This window comes from Mauremys mutica, chromosome 2, assembly GCF_020497125.1.
Source record: "Mauremys mutica isolate MM-2020 ecotype Southern chromosome 2, ASM2049712v1, whole genome shotgun sequence".
NCBI lineage: Eukaryota > Metazoa > Chordata > Testudines > Geoemydidae > Mauremys > Mauremys mutica.
The window spans coordinates 229468058-229488586 of NC_059073.1; the positions used below are offsets into that span (position 1 = coordinate 229468058).

Here is a 20529-nt window from a genome sequence, read left to right on the forward strand (position 1 = left end):
ACGCACCATTAAACATCCCTTTAACCTTTTATTAAAGATACAGAAAAGAAGGAGAAACAGTTAAAGCATTTGACATGTAAAGTATTAAATACAGCTTTCAACCATAGCCCTTGTTAGCTGGAAAGAGTTTTTGAAGGAAAAATCCCTTGTTTGACAGTCTCTGAGATGGTACCAAAGCTGGTAATAAATTTGGGGGAAAGAGAAGCAGTTAGCTGAGATGGGCTGGAGCTGTTGCTGTAGTTAAAAGTCTAATCCCATTTCATCCTAGTTGGTGTTTGGGATTCAGCTGGACCCAGTAGAAGTGGCAATGTCATCTGGGGCCTCTCTCTGGCCAGTTCTGGTCAGGACATTTCTCAGGAGCAGGCCTGATGGTGCAGGTGATGGTGAGTATGGCAGTCATGATGGTGAAGCTCGCTCCAGTAGCCATTTTTTCTCCCCTAAGTCTTTCTTTAAGGACCCACAAAGGAAGTGATGGATGGAATAGCCCATCCCCTCATTATTTTGTCCACCAATTAGGCCTAGTTTCCAACATACCAAGTTTGGCTCACTGATTTCTGGTTCCACACTTCTCTTGTTTCCCAGACATGATCTTAACACAAAGTCCTTGAGTGATGTCTGTAGGCCTTTTTGTATGAATTAGTTCAGTCTTTCTGTCTCTTTTTCATACCTTTCCCATCAATATTGGTTGTTACAGGTTATTGTGACATCTTATGAACTTGCACTCACTTTTTACAGTTGAAGTCACAATTTGGGTAAATTTGTAGGCCCAATTATCACAACAGATCCAAATGTCACATCTTGGGCCAATCTCTAATGTCAATGATTGCAAGGTACAAAATTGCAATTCTAGTTCCAGTGAACCTTTGCTCAGGGTGAATGAAGTTGGTCTGTTTTTAAAAACTGACATTATTAATACGGTAGCACATGAAGGTCCTCACCAAGGATCCAGACTTCACTGTGTAGGCACTGTACACCTAAATAATTACAAGATAGTTCCTATCCCAGTGAGATTACAAAAATAATCCCACTGTAATACATTGGAACTCTCCATGGCAACCCTCACAACTGTCTTACTGGGTATGAAATATTTCATATAAACCTCATCATGCCCTCTTTCAATAAGCCCTTGCAATAACTACAAATATTTGCTTAATACTGTGTAAAAAAAGCTCCTAATGGATGATGTAGTCAGAATTCCTCCAAATAATGGTTTAAAAACTCTCTGGGTGAAATTCTGGCCTTACTGAAGTCACTGGCAAAACTCACATTGACTTCTATAGGGTCAGGATTTCATCCTTAATTTAAAAAAAATTATTTATAAAATCACTGAATTGTATGCTGAAAACAAAGGGGCTGATCCACAACCTTAAAGGAAAGCAAACATCTAGGAATAAGGGTGGGGAATGCAGGGGTGGTTTGGGTTCCATAAGCCTGTTTTGGATGTCACATAATTTCTATCCTTATTTTAAACTAGAGGTGGCCCATGGAGGCTGGGGTTTGGAGATCTGAATTTCCTTTTAATCTAAAAATTCAGTGGGGAAAGATCCTGGTGATGACCTTACTCTAGTTAATTTTCCCTTGGAAAAACAGTGATTTAAATTAATTTAAAATATGTTTCCAAGTAGATGGATGTTTGTACTACCCAGTCATTACATGTTCTTTATTGGAAGTAATTCTACTCCTGAATCTAGGCTTAATTGGAAAAAAAAATACAAATGCATTTATCCATTGGACCAGAACTCACATTTTCCCAGAGTCAAATGTAACTTTAAGTTAAGCATTTTCAAATTCCGCTCTAAATCTACAAGTGACCATTTTCAAGTGGGGTGCTAATTTAGGCCCTGATCTTGCAAGAAGCTCTGTAAAGGCAGATACCTTTGAAGTCAAAATAACCCTGAGCAAGGGGTAGGGGCCCATCCACACAAAGCTCAGTGCAGGACTGGGGCCTTAATGGAGGAAATTGTTCTCCCATTCCCTAACATAGGATCAGATTGTGAACCCCTTACTCACACTGGTGAGCAGTTGTTTACCCATGTGTTGGTAATTGCTTGCTAAAGGGTCCAACAGTAGGAAAAAGTTTATCAGTTGGAAATGAAATAACAAGAAGAGATTGCTCTGACTATATCTGCATTTGAGACAATAATCTTCTAATGGAAAAGCAAAGTTCTGTATTTGACAGTAGAAATCTCACAGCTGGGGAGAAAGGGGAAACCGAACATTTCACAATCTGAATTCCCAAATAGTGTAATGATCTTGCACTTTCCCATTGCATTCAGTCACTAAAAGCCTGCATCTAGGGTGACCAGATAGCAAGTATGAAAAATTGGAACAGAGAAAGGGGGAGGGGTAATAGGCGCGTATATAAGAAAAATTCCCAAATATCGGGCTGTCCCTATAAAATCGGGACATCTGGTCACCCTGCCTCCATTCCAAGCTAACTATCTGTATCTGGCAACAAGAGGTGACTGCTTGTGTAAAGAACAGGTTTCAACACCAGCCTTGCAAAGTATAAAACTAATCATTTAATAGTGAGCCCATTCTTGAGTGATGAGTCTTTCCTATAGTTGTAAAAATACATCTGGCTATCTTCCAGATATGTTTGAAAACTTGTGGCCTTTTATTTATGTCCTCACATATCTTTCCATGGCAACAGGTCACAAATAAAGAGGTTATCAGGTCACGAGGTGGTAACTAGGAAGCGGAGATAAACAACATAGGAAAAAACATTCTTGATTATGCGAAATATTTTGGGAAGGAATGACAACTTGGATCAATCTTTAAAAAAGAAAGATGGAGATTAAAAAGGAAAACCCTGTCCCCTTTCCACCCTGCTGCCCCACAGATCCCCACCAACCTGGTGCAAGAGTGCATCGCAGTTCCTAGAAGTACTGGAAATGTCATGTCAGCACCAACCTGTTTTCCTGGTGCTGAAACATCATTTCTAGAGGAAATGCTTCAGGGAATAATATTACAGCATGCTCAGACATGAGACCATGGTTCCACATGGCAATAAAACCATGGGGGGAAGAGAGCAGGTTATTAAACCCTACTGGAGGCAGCAGGGCTATTTAATATTGTCAGAGGGTCCTGTAGCAGCGCCTTCTAAAGATATAGTTTGGCTGAGTTGTTTTATCATTATTTTCCAAAGTTTTATTCTGTTTAAGTCCTTGCCCTGCGCCCATCACCATGGCATCTGAGTGACTCTGTTGTACAATAGAGGAATGAAGTAAATCTATTAATGAATTCTAAGCACAATTTCACATTCATTTTTAGTAGGGTTAAGGGTTATAAGAACCACAGTGAAGCAAACCTCCTTCCAGGTTCAGATCAATTAAAGATCCTTATTATTATTGTTTGTTTATCGTTCGTGTTACCATAGCCACTAGGAGCCCCAGTCATGGACAAGAACCCCATTGTGCTAGGCATTGTAAAACAAAAAGACAGTTCCTGCCCCAAGGAGCTTACACACTAAGTCCTCCTTCCCTCTCCTAGGGACCCAGCCTGAAGGTTCCTGAGGATTGTACCGCGAGAAAGGAAGCCACGTAGAATACTGGAGAGTCACAAAGTGGGAGGGGAAGAGGAGGAGACAAAATATTTGGATGGTTACTCTGACCAAAACCTCCCTTTATGCCCAACACAAATTTGTAGTATGATTTAATTTTCTTCTGTGGGCTTCTATTGGCCTCTAAAATGAACATGGTAGATTACGCTGATTTAAAGGGATACAAAAAGATTATAAAATGCAGTTATTGATGTTATTGCTACCATTATTTTTGCTTGCTCCGAGTTACAGTAATGACAAATGAATGCTTTTAGATGATGTATTTTTCAGTAAAAAGGAACAAAGTGTTATGCTGGGGGTTGGTTGAAACCTCATTGAAACTGGTGAGTGTAACAGTTACCCTTAATTCAGGATAAATGTAAAAAACAATTAAGCTTCTTTATGGACTAGATAGCTAAACAATAGGAGCCACCACCCAAAACACAGACCACGTGCCAGGTTGGTCTGAAACTGAGCTATGTGGGCAGAAAGGCAGAAGGTTTTGCTAGAGGTTTAGTGTAAATTTAGGGGACTGGGCATTGTTTGAGGGAACTGCATATGTGTGGAAAGAGACAGCAGAAACACCACAGAAGCAGACAGAAGGTGGCACAGAAGCACCAGAAACAACCAGAGAAGTGCTTGAGAGAGAGAGCTTTTGGGCAGCATGCTGGCTAGAAAAAGGCTTGGAACTATGAGCAAATAAACTGCCTCCTGCTGTTTGATTGTTCAGGGAAACAGGACTGTGTACATTCTTTAGAAATGAACAGGATTGCGTCAAAGAAATAGCTGAGTCTATCTCAGTTTCTTCCTCCAGCTGCAAACAACCTGCAAGAATGTTGGCTAACCACTCAGGTCAAAAGGGGTAACAATAATATATCCTCTTCCCCTTACCTTTGCTTTGTTCTTTAGAGTACAAAGTGTTTTTTGATGCCAGTAAAAATCGGCAGTAGCTAAAGACTACTGAACACAAAAGGGAACATATTTAAAGAGGTACATCCATTATAGGAGAGAATTAAGGCATAAACTCAGTTCCCATTGTGTTTCATAAATTCATGCCATATTTGCTGATTAGCAGAGATATTTTATTTAAATAAGGAATTTTATTTAAATAAGGAATTTTCTCTCCCAGCATCTCTTCTCTTACTGGATGAAACAGTGAAGATATAATTCTGAATTTCCACAGTAATCACACAGTAACAATTTGTGACCTCGCAAACAAAGGAATAGAAGACGAGACTGGTTGGTGAAGGAGAAAACTCCTGTTCAAACATCTCATGAAAATAATAGCCATGGGACCTAATGGCCAAGTGAGCTGCATTGATATAAATGTTCCCTTTCTATGGGCTTTAAAATGCCACCTGCCTTGTAGAAAGGGGATTTCTTTCTTTTTTTTTTTTAAACAGAAATTCAATGTTGTTTAATACTATTCAACCTGCAGGGAGGGAAAGTTCCCTTGTCTATCTATCTTCATCACCATAACATCTAAACACCTCATAACCTTGAATTCATTTAGCCTCACAACATCCTTGTGAGGTAAGGAAGTATTCTTATCCCCAGTTTTCAGATCGGGAGTTGTGGTCTAGACAGGCAAGGTGGCTTGCCAATGGTCAGACAGGAAGCCTGTGGCAAAGCGGGAATGGAACCCGGTCTCTGGGCCACGACCTCAGCGATAAGGCACAACCTCAGTGATAAGGCACTCTTTCCTCAGATGGAAATATTAAGAGCAGATGAAATATTTAGGTATATGAAGTATTCATAGAACTACTATATAAAAAAGGCATTGTGGGTGTCCCCCACGTGCCCTTTACCAAAGCAAGATTGTTGCCAATGGTGTATATTTCTTATGCTAATACTATACTGAACTCTTTTTTAAACATGAAAATTGTGACCAAACCTTGAGGACATAAGTTTTATCCTTTGTCTCAAAGGGTAAAACCAGCTTGGTCATATCTGTCTATCCATCCTGGCAAGAGGGTTGTTTAGATGACCTGAATAAATCTTTTCCATCTCTAACTTCTACAGTTCTCTGAATAACGCTTTCCTTTAGTTCAGACTTAATTACCACACAATTTACTCCCAGGCATGGGTGTGAAATAATGTTGCCTTCATCCAAGCATTTTTAGCTGTACCACATACAGACCCCTGCCCTTTCTTCTCTAGATACAGAGGAATAAATTACAGGCAGTTGTGGTATAGTGCAATGCCTAACTAACAGTCACAGAGCTATCAGTACTGCAGGTTGTGAGACCTCCTTTCCTCTCTTAGTGCCACCAGGTCCAGCTCTCTGATTAGGAGATAGAGACACACATCATTCTCCAAGGGTATTTGCAATGTGGTGTCTCCATTTGGGGGAAGAAGGGGCATGAATGCCCCCACCCACCCACAGCTTTTTGCACTAGTTGAAAGTTTCATAGCTGTGGGACTGGGGAGGCATGGCCCAACCACTTTTAAGCAGTGGTCTTGTACTAAATCAGTATTGCTGTTGCTGGAGCAGTCCAAAACCTTGCTCCGGCTGAGTGGTCCCAACATCACTGAAATTTGACACAGACACCCATACAGATGGAGGTGGGGGTTGAGCCAAATTTCAGTGAGTGGCATTCAAGCACTGCAACCAAGCACATCGGGTCTCAGTGGCACTCAAATTTGACTTTGCTGCTTGTCTATCCGGACAGAGGGGCGGCCAGACCAAGTGGGTCACAACCTGAGCATGGGGAGTCTGTTCCTGTGTGGTAAAGTGCAGGGGAGTTGGCCAAAAACTCGACATCTGGCGGTACCATCTCATGCACTGTTTGGGCGAGAGAGGGGAGACTCCCTGGCCAAAGGAGACCCAGGGAGTGGGGACTGGAGTGTGATCCCTGCTGGGAGAATGTGGGACTGGAATTCTTTGAGTTGGAGCCACTATCAACCAGTACTTACTGTAGTCTGTTGTGTGTATTTTTCCTGATACTCTTGAGAGAACAGGGAGAACTTTCCATTCAAAATTCCCAGCTACTAGTCCCCTACCAACTCAGTCTGTAACAACAGATGGATCAGGTCCATCATGGATAAAAAAAACCCCAAAAAACCAAACAACATGCATTGGAAATTGTAACAGCGAAAACAGAAAATACAAATATTGTTAAATACTAAATGGCTGACATTGTTTCTAAAGAGCTCCTGCAAGCTAGTGCTAGCAATGTACTGTGTAGTATTCATATAGTACAGAAAGGCCCAATTCACAGGTCAGTACAGGTCAGTCTAAGCTTCCTCAGCAAATATGTTGCATCATTTTAGGGCTTATCTACACTACAGATGCTCTGCCAGTATAGCTAATACTAGTATAGCTGTGCTGGCAGAGCCTCCAGTGCAGATGCAGCATATGCTGACTGAAGTTTTTCTGTGGGCAGAACTGCACACTGGAGGTTTTGCCAACATTGCTGTATAGACTACAGGTGGATGATTTTTTCCCCACTCTCCTAACCGACATAGCTATGCCAGCATAACTTTGTAGTGCAGACTAAGCCTCTCCCAACACTTACCAATGTGCACCCTCTTACACATCACTTGTGATTTTGGCCCATTAGTCTTAGGGAGCCTAAAATTGTATAATTCCATGTGAATGACCTGGAAAAGGAGGGAGCATCAGGAAAAGCAGCTACTTGGAGGATGTAAGAAGGTTTAAGTTAAAGTAGGTCACTCCCTTCTTGTGCTGTCTTCCAGCTCCTCAGCACCAACATAGACCAATTTGCATCCACTTAATTCCACCTATTGAAGTCTAATTTACTCCCCCATGTAGGTCACCTCTGAATTTAACATGATGTATATTTTAGGACTTCTGCTCCCTTTTGTAAGGTTTCAAATACAAACTCCTTTGATTTTAGTCAAACTGAACTGGTGTCTGACTGTTATCTGGGGCAGCTCCTGGCAGGTGCACTCGGCGGGAACTGAACTCTGGTCTCAGAAGAGGAATCTAAAGGTAATTTTGTTTGTGTAGCAGGTCACAAGCACAGAGAAGGCAGTGAGCTCTCTTTGTAGCAGTGCCACAACAAATTGTGAGCACGTGGGCTGCTGTTGGGGTGCAGATGGTGATGTTATCTCAGGCTCGAGTTAAGCAGGAAGCCCACAATTCCCTGCCCGCATTAATGCTGCTTTGCTTGACAGTGATCAGCAGCAGGAGGTGCATGAATCCCCTTTTCTGGTGAGTCCACATCCTGCTCTTGCGCTGCTCCCTACTAACCAGGAGCTACCCCCTACATGTGAGTAAGCCCACTGGGATCAAACTTGGAAGAGACAGAAATATGTAGAGGCACCAGTGCCAACTTGCAGCATCTTACAGTGTTGTAACAGGAGCTATTTTACTAACCCACTAAGGCCCTCTCTCTGTGGGCAGGAGAGGAGTGGGGAAGAGCTTTAATCATGGTTGTTGGGGAGGGAAAGAAAACAAACTCAAGCTGGAACCACACTTCTCTTTTTCTTCAGGGAGATACCACCACCCTTCCCCCTCCTCCCAGGGATCATTTCCCCTCACCCAAGCGAGGCCAAGGCAGATGAGCCTTGGGTGAATGAGAGAGTAATGGTCAGAAGGGCGTGGAAGGATGCTGAGAAGATGGAGAGGGAGGAGTGGTAGGGGTACTGGGACAGGAGGGGTCAGAGGCCATGGCCCTCCCACTTTTAACTTCTCCACCCCTCCCCCATATCACTCACCCTCACAGTCAGTTAAAAGTGGGCAGGGTCTTGGGGGAAAGAGGTGGCGCGAGAGTGGGGGAAGGGGCGGGTGTGAGGGCAAGTCTTGGAGGGGGAAGGAATGGTGCAGGGCAAGGTTTTGGGGGAAGGGACAGTGCTAGAGTGGGGCCTCGGAGAGAAGGGGCAGTGGGGGGGCGAGTATCGGGGGAATGGGCTGTGAGGGGGCAGAGTCTCAGGGGGCAGCACAGCATGGGAGGGGTGGAGCCCCAGTTCGGACGCCTGTGCCCCCCCCACATTTTTAGGGTGCTTCCGACACTCCTGATGAGTGGGGGGCAGAGGGGGCTGCCAATTATTTTTCTCAGCAACTAGAGGCTAGCAGGAGAGAAATGGAGTGGGCAACGAGCGTGTGAAAAACTACGTGCATATGGTGGCTACATTTACACTGCACATCTCTTGTGGCTGCATGTAGGGTGTGTGTTGCTACATGCCACAGTGAAAAGCAGGCTGCATCCACATCGGTGTGAAACGCACCTGTGATGGCGTGTCAGTGACTAGAGGCCTCTCTCCGCCTGGCAGAGTCTGTCAGTCAGAATTTGGGCAAGCCATCAGGGAGGCAGTGGAGAAAGGCTTGGCAGCGGGGAACTGCTGGAGCCTTTCCCTCTGTCCCCTACCTGGCGAAGCCTTTCCCTGTACTGGGGAGAGGCTCCAGCAGGTTGCTGTGGTGGGGGAAGACGACTCCAGCCGTGGGGAGGCAGCAGGACACTACACTGCTAAAAATAGCAGTGTAGACATGGGAGGTACCATTTGGGCAAGTAGACAGCTGTGTAGGGTACATTCCCGAGCACATAGCCACAGGGTTCAGGTGTGTCTTTACTCACCTAAGCAGTGTCTCAGTGTCTACACTGCTATTTATACCCTTACCGAGGGATAGGTAGTGTACATACTCTTCATGCTGCTGAAAGGAATGTACAGTATAGACATATCCAGTGTGTGTGTGCATAGGCGCCAACTTCCCGTCTGCCCCGTGGGTGCTCAACCTCCCCCCCCCAGCCCCGCCCCTGCACCGCTCTCACCCTGCCCCAATTCCACTCCTTTCCCCAAAGTCCCAGCCCACCCCACCTTTTCCCACTCCAGCCCTGCCCCCTCCCTGCCCCCATTGCACCCCCTTCCCCCCAAGTCCCCGACCCTGCCCTGCCTCTTCTCCACCTCCTCCCCTGAGTGTGCTGCATCCCCGCTCCTCCCCCACCCTCCTGGAAAGTCCTAAGCTCTGCCAAACAGCTGTTAGGCGGCATGGGGGTGGGAAGTGCTGGGAGAAAGGGAGAGGAGCAGGGATGTGACACGCTTGGGGGGGGGGGAGGAGGCAAGGCGGGGGGAGCTTGGCTGCCGATGGGTGCAGAGCACCCGCTAATTTTTCCCCATGGGCGCTTCTGCCCCGCAGCACACACAGAGTCAGCGCTTGTGTGCGCGTGTGTGTGTGTGTGTGCGCGTGTGTGTGTGCGTGTGCGCATGTACATATGGGAGGGTGTCCCCATATACAGAGAGGGCTGATTGACCTAAAGAAGCCATGGATTCCATTTCAGTTTTCTTCAAACAGAGGAATCAATTTCTAATGATAAAGTTTCAGAAATACCGGTTTATGCGCTACATTGATATGGGTTTTATTTTCTGTAAGAGCCAGGGAGACAAAATTATCCCTGCTGTGACTCTATTGAAGTCAGTGGAGACACACCAGGAATGAAATTGGAATTCAAATTAGTCTCAGAAAGCTTTTTGAGAGTATAGTAGCACCTGGATTCACATGGAGATTGCCTGGGGTGGTTTGAACATACCGGGAGAATAACATGAAAGTCAGGTGTTTTGACCCCTCTTGCTCTTGCAATTGCAGAAGCACAGTGCTGGTGTTTCACTGTGTTATTGTTACTAATCTCACAGATAAAATACAATGGGATTGTACAATATGGCACTGCATACAGAGCTCTTGTGGGGCTGATACAGCAGCCTTAATGCATTGGCCGTTAGAATTGCAGGCTTTAGCAGGGATTGTGTTGAGTATTGGTTTTAACAATCACACTCTCTGTAACTTTGTATTGTGATGTCAAGCTGCTGAGTTTTAGAGCCTGGTTTATAAAGCAATTAAAACAGGGGATGGTGACTCATGGTGGTTCTAGTCCTGATTTTGTAACTGATTCATTTTGTGATTTGAGGGCAAATTGTTTAGCCTCTCTGTACCTCAGTTTCCCATTCAGTAAACTGAGGATAATAGTTACCTACCTGTGTGACTTCATTCATCAATGTCTGTTAAGTGCCTACAGCTCTTCAGATGAAGGGCGCTATTGTGAACCTAAAAAGATGGGTGCTGCACATCCATGGTCAGAGTTGTTCCATGCCTTCAACTTTGCTTGGAGTTTCATGTACACATGAACTCTGGACCAACCCATGCAAACACTTTCTTCCCTTTAGTCCCTCATCTCAGAGCCTTCCTTACTCATGGAATCTGAGGGGACAGCATACAACACTTCTCTCTCCCACATACAGCTCTGATGTCTTTGAATGTACATGATCTTTCCTTCCCTTGGCAATTTAGCAGGCAACGGGTAGTTTCTCCTTCCATTTCCGGTCTCCCTAAGGCTAGGAGTGGTGGGGCTGGCGTAGGGAGTGTTGCCCACCTCTTACCCTGTAGAAGTTGCTACCACTGGCTAACAGAAATAGCCCAAAATCATTTCTATCTGATGGTTGTTTGATAGTCTGTGCAAACGCACTGTTGGTTAACCACCAGTTCCCAGCAAATGCAAGTCTACCTCAAGTGACTGATGAACACAATTGGCAGCCCTTGGAACTCTTGGCAGTTCTGAGCTAAGTAGTGAATGGGACTAGAGCAGTGGTTCTCAACCTATTATCACTGTGGGCTGCATATGCAGCTCTCTATGTGTTAGTGGGCCACATCCACACAATATATATATATACTACTTGTATGGCCCTGCCCTGAGGATGTCAGATGGGCTGCAGCTGTGTGCTGATTGGGCCGCAAATGGCCTGCGGGTTGAGAACCACTGGACTAGAGAGACAAATTCTGTACTCCAAAAGGGGGGACTGAGGTACATTGACTGGGCACCATGAGGAAGCCCATGCTGCTACTGACTGCTGAACTTTTATTGATTATAAATATTTTATTTCTTTTAGTTTTCTGATAGTTTCTGAAAGTGTTTCTGCGGCATAACAGGACCGAGAAAACCCAGTGTTTCTGCTAGGGCTGGTTGAACATTTTTTTGTCAAAACTGTTTTTGATGGCAAATTGGGTTTTCAACAAAACTAAATGTTTATGTAGAAAGTGCCTGTTTCCCGTGGAAAATTTCAAATGATCATTGAAGAAAATTTGGCTGAAAACTTTCCAGTTTGGGCTGAAAAAAAAATCAATTTTCCTACCAGCTCTAAAGAATTTACAGTCTCATTTTAGATGTGATGCAATGCAGAGATCAACAAAATGGTTGGGAGGGGACTGGACTCCAGCAACAAGACCGCCTGGTTCTTCAGTTAAATCTTGTGCGTGTATTGATAGCCTAGTTGTGCCATGAGAGGGGATTGAACCGAGGACTTCTAGCTCCAAAGCACAGTCTGCTTCCACTTGAGCTAAAAGACTAACTCTGCTAGCTGGGAGCAGTACCAAGCAGCTACCTTCAGTTGATGAGATGTACATGCTGCACTTTGCCAGTGTCACACATAGGTCATGATGAACTAGATTTTCTAAAAAGCAAATACATACGCTGATGTCATTGCTGACTCACTTCTTTTGAGGGGTTGTGGGTTTTGAGACGGGGGTTGAATGAGAAGAGGGTTGTGCTCATACCTGCTCTGTTCTGTCAATTGAGCTATTGCTAGAGCTGTCAAAAGGCCCCCTCCACAAGCATTAAATCATCATTTAAAAAGGGGCTAATGCCTTGGCCACAGATGTTTTCATTCGAAAAATCATAAATATAATACCTGAAGGCTGTTGCGTACAGATTGGTGTTGTCCTTGCGGGGAGGGTAAGAGGAGGCTGAATGAATGAAAGCAAAGCAGCAGAAAGTTTCACTTTCTGGAGAGTGAGCACATACTCATTAAGAAACTGGCCCGCCCAGCTTGTTGTTTATGGTTAGTTTTGACCAACAGCCAAGTGTGAAATGCACCTGTGATGGAGTGTCAGTGACTAGAGGCCTCTCTCCGCCTGGCAGAGTCTGTCAGTCAGAATTTGGGCAAGCCATCAAGTCAGATATTGGGAAGACAAGCCTTTAGACAGCTGCTGTGATTCTAGTCTGGGATGAAGGTGAGAGTGGTTGCACGTAGTGGAAGAGAAACGTGTTAAATATTTTTTCCATGGTAGCACTTTGTCTGGAAATTTGGTTAAACAAGCTAGCCTACCCTTTTTTGAAGTTAAACTATATTTGGTTTTTATAAATCAGGTAATTTTGAGCAGTGAAAAACTGAGAGCCCAATTCTGAACTGAAACCAGTATTATGCTGATGTATCTCCATTGATTTCAGTGGATTTTCAATAGTTATCCATCTGTATGTCCATATGGATCCTGACCCTGCACAGGGATCCTACTCCAGAGGGACTCTGTGTGGGCATATGGGCAGAACTAAGGGTATAGTTTGGACCTTGTCTCAGATGAGGATTTTCCAACCCCTAGTTGAAATAGGTAACATGCCTAAGGAAAATTAAATGCTGCAGCAGTTTAGTTTTAACATATTTTTTATTTTGAAGCAACTGCTACACACAAAATACATGCATAGGACTAAATAGTGTTCATGTCCTTGATTTGGATATAAGAATAACTCAGACCCTAACAATAATTTAGGTGAAAAATGATAAATGCTTTCTAATTCAAAACTGATCCTGTTCCACTGAAACAAACCAATGGGAGTTTTTCGACCTAATTCAGCAGTACATGGTGTTTTTGCACAATCAAATCAAAGCTTTACCAAAGTGCTTCACAGTAACCTGTATTTATAGAGTGACCAGATAGAAAGTGTAAAAAATTAGGACGGAGGTGGGGGGGGGGAATAGATGCCTATGTAAGAAAAAGCCCTGAATATCGGGACTGTCCCTATAAAATCGGGATATCTGGTCACCCAGTGTATGTATAACATTGTTGGGTTGACCAGCACATGCTATACACATCTACACAGGCAAGTCTAAACTGTATTATATAACATGAGTAGTCCTACTGAAATCAGTGGGATCAATCATGGAACAAGGTACTACTAAGTAAGAATAACGGGGTCAAAATGTAGCCTATAATGATATTTAGCATTACTATCTTATTATGTATGGTTATAAGGTGCCTGTAGTATTATGCAATTTGCTCCAATTGCTGCCTGTTCACTTGAAATTGATTTAAAGAATATTACTAATAAAAAATATGTAATCTAACTTCTATTTCCAGGAATAGAAAATAACTGGTATTATTTTAAATAGAAGTAATTACAATAAAGTGTTGTAATAAACAGCAACAGTCCCACCTTAAAATGTAAATGTTGATGCACATCTGTTAGTGCTTAATAAGGGCCTGTTCTGCTGATTTCAAGGTGCTTTGAAACGGTGGCTAGTGCAGCAATACAGTATATGGTCTTAAGGCCTGATCCAACTGTCACTGAAGACAAGTCAATGGGAACTCTTTATTCAAGAGTAATGTTAGTGATGCTTTTGCATACTTATACCAATAATCCTGGAATTAGGGACACTATGACAGTCTGCAATATTAAAAATCCAAATTCTACCATTTGTTACACCTATGCAAGAGAGGCTGTATTCAAAGTAACCTATGGCAGAATGTGTTTGTTTATATTTTGTTGTGTTGTGACTAAACTAGAGACAGGAGAATTCAGAAAAATGTATAGAACCACCAAGCCTTTGGTACTTTGAGATCTAAAGTCTACAAGAAGCACTTCACATTTTTTAATAGGACACTGTTTTTTGTTTCTTTTGATCAAAGATAAAAATATTTTTCCTTCTCCCAAATAGAATAAAATCTTCTGCTGAGGTTCAAATACTACAACCTAAGAAATTCAAAAAGGTTCTTAATTATGGATTCTTTCTCTAAACTCATCTGAAACAATGTTTTGGTGGGAACTCTGAAAAATATAGAGTAAATTAACTCTATTTACAGATGCAATGTAATAAATGTTCAAATCTCTTAAGTAAATAAAAACCTTTTGCAGCTCTTGCTGGTGAAAGTGAATAGGTCCCACCTTGTAAAAATAGCCTTGTTAAGAAAAGTGATTGGAAGCAAGATCAGTGAAATGTGGTTTTTATTTTGGATCTTGTGCCCAGAGTGTCTTTACAGCCAAAGTGTGGGATATAATCTGGCATCGGTTGAGTCAAACAGTAACTGGATTCCATCCTTGGATAACTGTATTCCAGAAGTGTTTTTCTAGCTTAACTGACAAATCCAGACCTGTGACTGAGACAGCGTGGAATAAGTAAAACACCTGCTGACCTGCTTGTTGGGTAGCTACTGAAAACATTTTCGGAATCACATTGCTTCAGGGAACCTCTTTGTGCATTGCAATACTGAGGCTAAGGGACTGATCCAATCCCCATTAATGTCAGTGGGAATTGTATCAGGCCCTAAACTGGTAGGATGAAAAACAGCAGAGAGAGGAAAATCTGGATGATGTATTTTGATTGGGTGAAAAAGAGTGCCCAGGCTGCCAGGATTTGAAACCAATGGGAATTTTACCGTCAGCTTCAATGGGTTCAGGGCTTGTCCATTTGCAGAGTATTTCCATACTGCAAAATCCATACTATAGTTCTAAAGAACTAGGATAAATAAATTATGAGCAGAAGAATTCTTCTGTGATAACAAAAGAATATGGGCCAGAGTGTGCTGTTGGGGACAGCCCAGTGCTGCCATCCCACCACAGGAGGATCACTGAGAGCTCTCCTGGAGTACAGGGGAATATGCATCTGTTATACCCTTTCATGAGGTCCTGCTCCGATGGGTCAGTGTGGAGGAGGAGAGAAACACAAAGTCAATGGGATTGCACACAAGCTTAAACTTCAGCATGTGCTAAATTGCTTTGCTGATATGTTCTCCCCACCACCAAATAAACTCCTATTCAAAATTGCTCCATTTGAAAGTAAAAAAAGCAATTTTTCCAACTGTCAACAACTTAAACTCAACCTTGAATCTGAAAATCAAGCCACTGCAGCCATTGTTGGTTGCATGGGATCAGATTGACTGGCGGTAAGCAACTGGGATGCTTTTTTATTTCCCATGAAGTGGGCTTTTGTTGGTACATCTGTGTCAAGTTTAGTACTGGTGGCATGCACAGAGCTGGATGTAGCAAAACTGTGGTTTTATTTATTATTCAGTACACATGGCATGCAGAGTACAAATAGCTTGTCTCAAATGCTGAGATTTACAATATTTTTGTGTAACAAATAGTCTTGGAAAGAATCTAAAAAAGAAACCCAATTGAAAGAGATCGTGCTGGGTGGAGGCAGTTTAATGTTTTTTTTTCTACACTTCTCAATATGTAGGATATTTTCCTCACATTTCCACACCTGCTGTAAGGTTGAATACTCAATATTATTTGCATGGCAGTACCCAGAATGCACTTCCAGCTCAATCTATTTCCTAGAGGTGCCGGTTTCTTAAAACTGCAGGGTTTTGGCTGTGCTTGTATGTTCGACTACTTCTCCATACATGGTGACATGGGCTAGCCATGCTGAGTACGAACCTGCCTGAACCCCATGAGTATGTACTCAACATGACTGCTCTGTGCTGCCCATGCTGTCTGGACTACACTACTAGTGTTCACATGCTGACATAGTGGGAGCTAGCTGCCTACGTAAGTTGGGAATCACAGCTGCTGTGCCAAGTGTAGCTGTAGCTAGAGTGGGGCGCAGTTCCTGCACCAAAGAGCTTATAGTCTAAATATGCAAGACAGACTCATAGATTTTAAGGTCAGAAGAGACCATCATGATCATCTAGTTTGACTTCCTCCACAATGCAGGCCACAGAACCTCACCCACCCACCCACCCCACTCCTGTAACAGACCCCTAACCTCTGGCTGAGTTACTGAAGTCCTCAAATCATTGTTTAAAGACTTCAAGTTACAGACAATCCACCATTTACAGTAGTTTAAACCTGCAAGTGCCTCATGCCGCAGAGGAAGGTGACCCCCGCCCCCACAAGTTCTCTGCCGGTCTGACCTTCCTGACCCCAAATATGGCATACAGACACCAGGTGGGGGTAGGGGAGTGACTTGCACAAGATCTCTCTGCAGGATAGGGGCTAAGTCAGGAATGGAAACCAGGTCCCTTGGTTCCAAGACCAGAGCACTATTCACTAAACCACATTTCCTCTTTAAGTGTTTTTTTACACCAGTGGAAATTCCTAGTATAAACATGCAACAGCATTATAAATCGGAATAAGACCCACTGGGGCAAATCACTTTTTATACCAATGCAGTATGTACGTAGTCTAGTGGTTTTCACCAGTGCAGCTACATTGGTGTAGCTATACAGATGCAGGAAAACCCAGTGCAGACAAGTCCTTAAATCGATGACTCTCTATGGAACCCAGAGGTTACAATTTAAATGGAGATGCTAGTAGAAGTACTAGAATACCTTCCTGCCTAGCATTCTTAATTATTTCTATTAACACTTTTTATGGGGCCACCGTTTCTAATTTGCCTGTAAAGCTAAGGTTAAAGAAAGAAAGATGAAGGAAATTCATGCATGTTTTATTAAAGAATGGTCCTTAAAAATTAGCAAACTGATTCTGAATAGGAGTCATGTGGCGAAAACCCTGTGCAATGCTTTGAAAATGGCACAGTAAGTAGAAGCCTAGATTTAAATGACAAACATAAAGGTATTTGTGATAATTTAGACCTAGGATCTCATTCTCCATTGCCCAAAGACAACACTACTCTGGTGGTGAAAAAGGGATATAAAGGAAGTAGATATATCCACCTGGGAATTCTAGTATACATTGACTCTAGGCCGCGCCCCGCCCCCAACCTGTCACAGCCCTCAACGTGGGGCATGCCAAGGGTTCAGCCAAAGGAAAGTGGCATGGCAGCAACCCTGTTGTATTCCGGCTCCCCATGGCTGCTGAAACAACCATTAAGAGACAGGGGCAGTTGGACATAAATTAAAGCAGCCGTAGCTTGTGCCAGGCTGCTATAGTTTATGTCAAGCCCCCAGGCAGCCCCAAAATATGTGGGAGGTGCATTCCATAGCTCAGTCTGAATGAAGAATCAAACCCTTTAGATTTAAATAATCAAATTATGAATATTATCCCAGTAAGAATTACAGGCTTTCCAACTCTTCTGTGCCATGTGAGTTACATGCAGCCCCTATTTTAGGAACAGCTTTTAGCTGAATTATGTAACAAGTTTCAATCTGGAATTAAAATGTCCTGATTTTGACTGGTTTAAGACACACTCTTAAATGTAATTTTAGTGTGTTGTGATATTATGATGAGATTCCAGTCCTTGTGAAGAGTATGGAATTGCATTAAATGGTATTTTATGTGAATAAAGAGACAGACACAGTCCCTGATCCGGTGAATAAGTACTAGTATGTAATTCCTCAGCTATCTTCTTCATCTAGGGGTGCAATTAATCTACAACACTTCTGTCAGATTCGTTTTCCTAGGAATTTAATTTGGAAATTTTATATTAATCCCCCTTGGTGCCAGATGCTTCAGCGGGAATGAATGAAATAGGAAAATTTACCAAGTGATCCATTCCGTGTTATCCAGATCCAGCTTCTGGCAGTCAGAAGTTTAGGGACACCCAGAGCATTGTGTTGCATCCCTGAGCATTTTGGCTAATAACCACTGATGGACCTATTTTCTAGGAACTTATCCAATTCTTTTTGGAGCCCACTTATACCTTTGGCCCTCACAACAGCCCCTGGTAATGAGTTCCACAGGTTGACTGTGCATTGTGTGAATAAATAATTCTTTATGTTTGTTTTAAATCTGCTGCCTATTCATTTCATTGGATGTGTTATCTGAAGGCGTAAATAACAGTTTCTTATTCATTTTCTGCACACCATTCATGATATTATAGAGCTCTGTCTTGTCCCCCCTTAGTTGTCTCTTTTCTAAGCGGAACAGGCCAAGTCTTTTGAATCTCGCCTCATATGGAAACTGTTCCATGACCCTAATCATTTTTGTTGCCCTTCTCTGTACTTTTTCCAATTGTAATATATCTTTTTTGAGATAGGGTGATCAGAACTGTATGTAGTCTTCAAGTTGTGGGGCGTAGTATGGGTTTATATAATGGCATTATGATATTTTCTGTCTTATTATCTATTCCTTTCCTAATGGTTCCTAGCACTCTGTTAGCTTTTTTTGACTGACGCTGCACATTGAGCAGATGTTTTCAGGGAACTATTCACACTCACTTCAAGATATCTTTCTTGAGTGGTAACAGCTAATTTAGATCCTGTCATTTTGTATGTAGTTGGGATTACATTTTCCAATGCTCATTACTTTGCATTGTCAACATTGAATTTCATCTGCTGTTTTGTTGCAGTCACCCAGTTTTGTGAGATTCCTTTGTAATTCTTTTCAGTCAGCTTTGGACTTAACTATCTTCAGTAATTTTGTGTTGTCTGCAAACTTTGCTGCCTCACTGTTTCCCCCCTTTTCCAGATCATTTACAAAAGTGTTGAATGGCGATGGTCCCAGTACAGATCCTTGAGGTACCCTCCTATTTACCTCTCTCCAATGTGAAACTGACCATTTATTCCTACCCTTTGTTTCCTATCTTTTAACCAGTTACTGATCCATGAGAGGACCTTCCCTCTTATCCCATGACTGCCTACTTTGCTTAAGAGCTTTTGATGAGGGACCTTTCAAAGGCTTTCTGAAAATCCAAGTATACACTATCCTAGGATCTCCCTTGTCCACATGTTTGTTGGCACCCTGAAAGAATTCTAATAGATTGGTGAGTCAAGATTTCCCTTTACAAAAGCCGTGTTGACTCTTCCCCAAAATATTCATCTATTCTTTACTATAGTTTGAAGTTAGGATCAACTCTGGAGCCTCTTTAAAAAATCGGCATTACATTAGCTATACTTCAGAAATCTGGTGCAGAGGCTGATTAAAGTGATAGGTTACATACCACAGTTAGTAGTTCTGAAAGTTCATATTTGAGTTCCTTTAGAACACTTGGGTGCATAGCATCTGACCCTGGTGACTTATTACTACTTATCAATTTGTTCCAACAACTCCTCTATTGACACCTCAATCTGGGACAGTTTTTCAGATTTGTCACCTGTAAAGAATGGCTCAAGTATGGGAATCTCTGTAGTGAAGACTGATGCAAAGAATTCCTTTTGCTCATCTGCCATGGCCTTGTCTTTCTTGAGTGCCCCTTTAGTACCTTGATCGTCCTGTGGCCATTCTGATTGTTTGGCAGGCTTCCTCCCACTGATGTATTTTTAAAAAAATTGCTGTTGGTTTTTGGGTCTTTTGCTAGTTTTACAGAATTTATGTACCTTTCTATTTTCCTCAGTGGGATTTGACTTCCAATGTTTAAATTATATGCAGTGTAGTTGTGGCTGTGTCAGTCCCAGGATATTAGAGAGATAAGGTGGGTGAGATAACAGACGTTGGCCCAATACAAGATATTACCTTATCCACCTTGTGTCTCTAATTTTTAAATGATTTCTTTTTGTTTAACTGCCTCTTTTACTCTGTTGGTTAGCCATGGTGGCATTTTTGTCCTTTTTTTTTTTTGTAGTGTATATAGTGTATGTAGTTTGAGTCTCTATTATGGTGAGTTTTAAAAAGTTTCCATGGAGCTTCTAGGCATTTCACTCTTGGGACTGTTCCTTTTAATTTCCGTTTAACTAGCCTCCTCATTTTTGTGTGGTCCCTTTTTTGAAGTCAAATGCTACTGTGGTGGGTTTCTTTGGTACTTTCCCCTCGACAAGGATGTTAAATTTAATTACATTATGATTTCTATTACTGAGCTGTTCAACAGTATTCATTTATTGGACCAGGTCCTGTGTGCCACTTAGGACTAAATCAAGAATTGCCTCTCCCACTCTGTGTTCCAGGACTAGCTGCTCCAAGTTGTCATTAATGGTGTCTAGAAATTTTATCTCTGAATCCCATCCTGAGGTGACATATTTCCAGTCAGTATGGGGATAGTAGAAATCCACCATTGTTACTGGGTTTTCTGTTTTCGTAGCATCTCTAATTTCTGTGAGTATTTCACAGTCACTGTCACCATCCTGGTCAGGTTATCAGTAGTAATATATTCCTATTGCTATACTCTTACTATTCAAGCATGAAATCTCTATCCATAGAGATTCTATG

At 42.5% G+C, this 20529-nt stretch overlaps 1 protein-coding gene across 4 annotated transcripts in view; it reads left to right on the forward strand.

The window, feature by feature from the left end:
* COLQ (collagen like tail subunit of asymmetric acetylcholinesterase) overlaps window positions 1–20529 on the forward strand; it is a 69009-nt gene that overhangs the window by 3077 nt on the left and 45403 nt on the right. The window contains exon 1 of one of the 4 annotated variants that reach the window (XM_045005921.1): window positions 7411–7496. The exons of the other annotated variants lie outside the window; for them this stretch is intronic. The gene's annotated coding sequence lies outside the window, so the exon portion shown is untranslated. Of the gene's footprint in view, window positions 1–7410; window positions 7497–20529 lie in introns of those variants that run through there. 4 annotated transcript variants of the gene reach the window in all.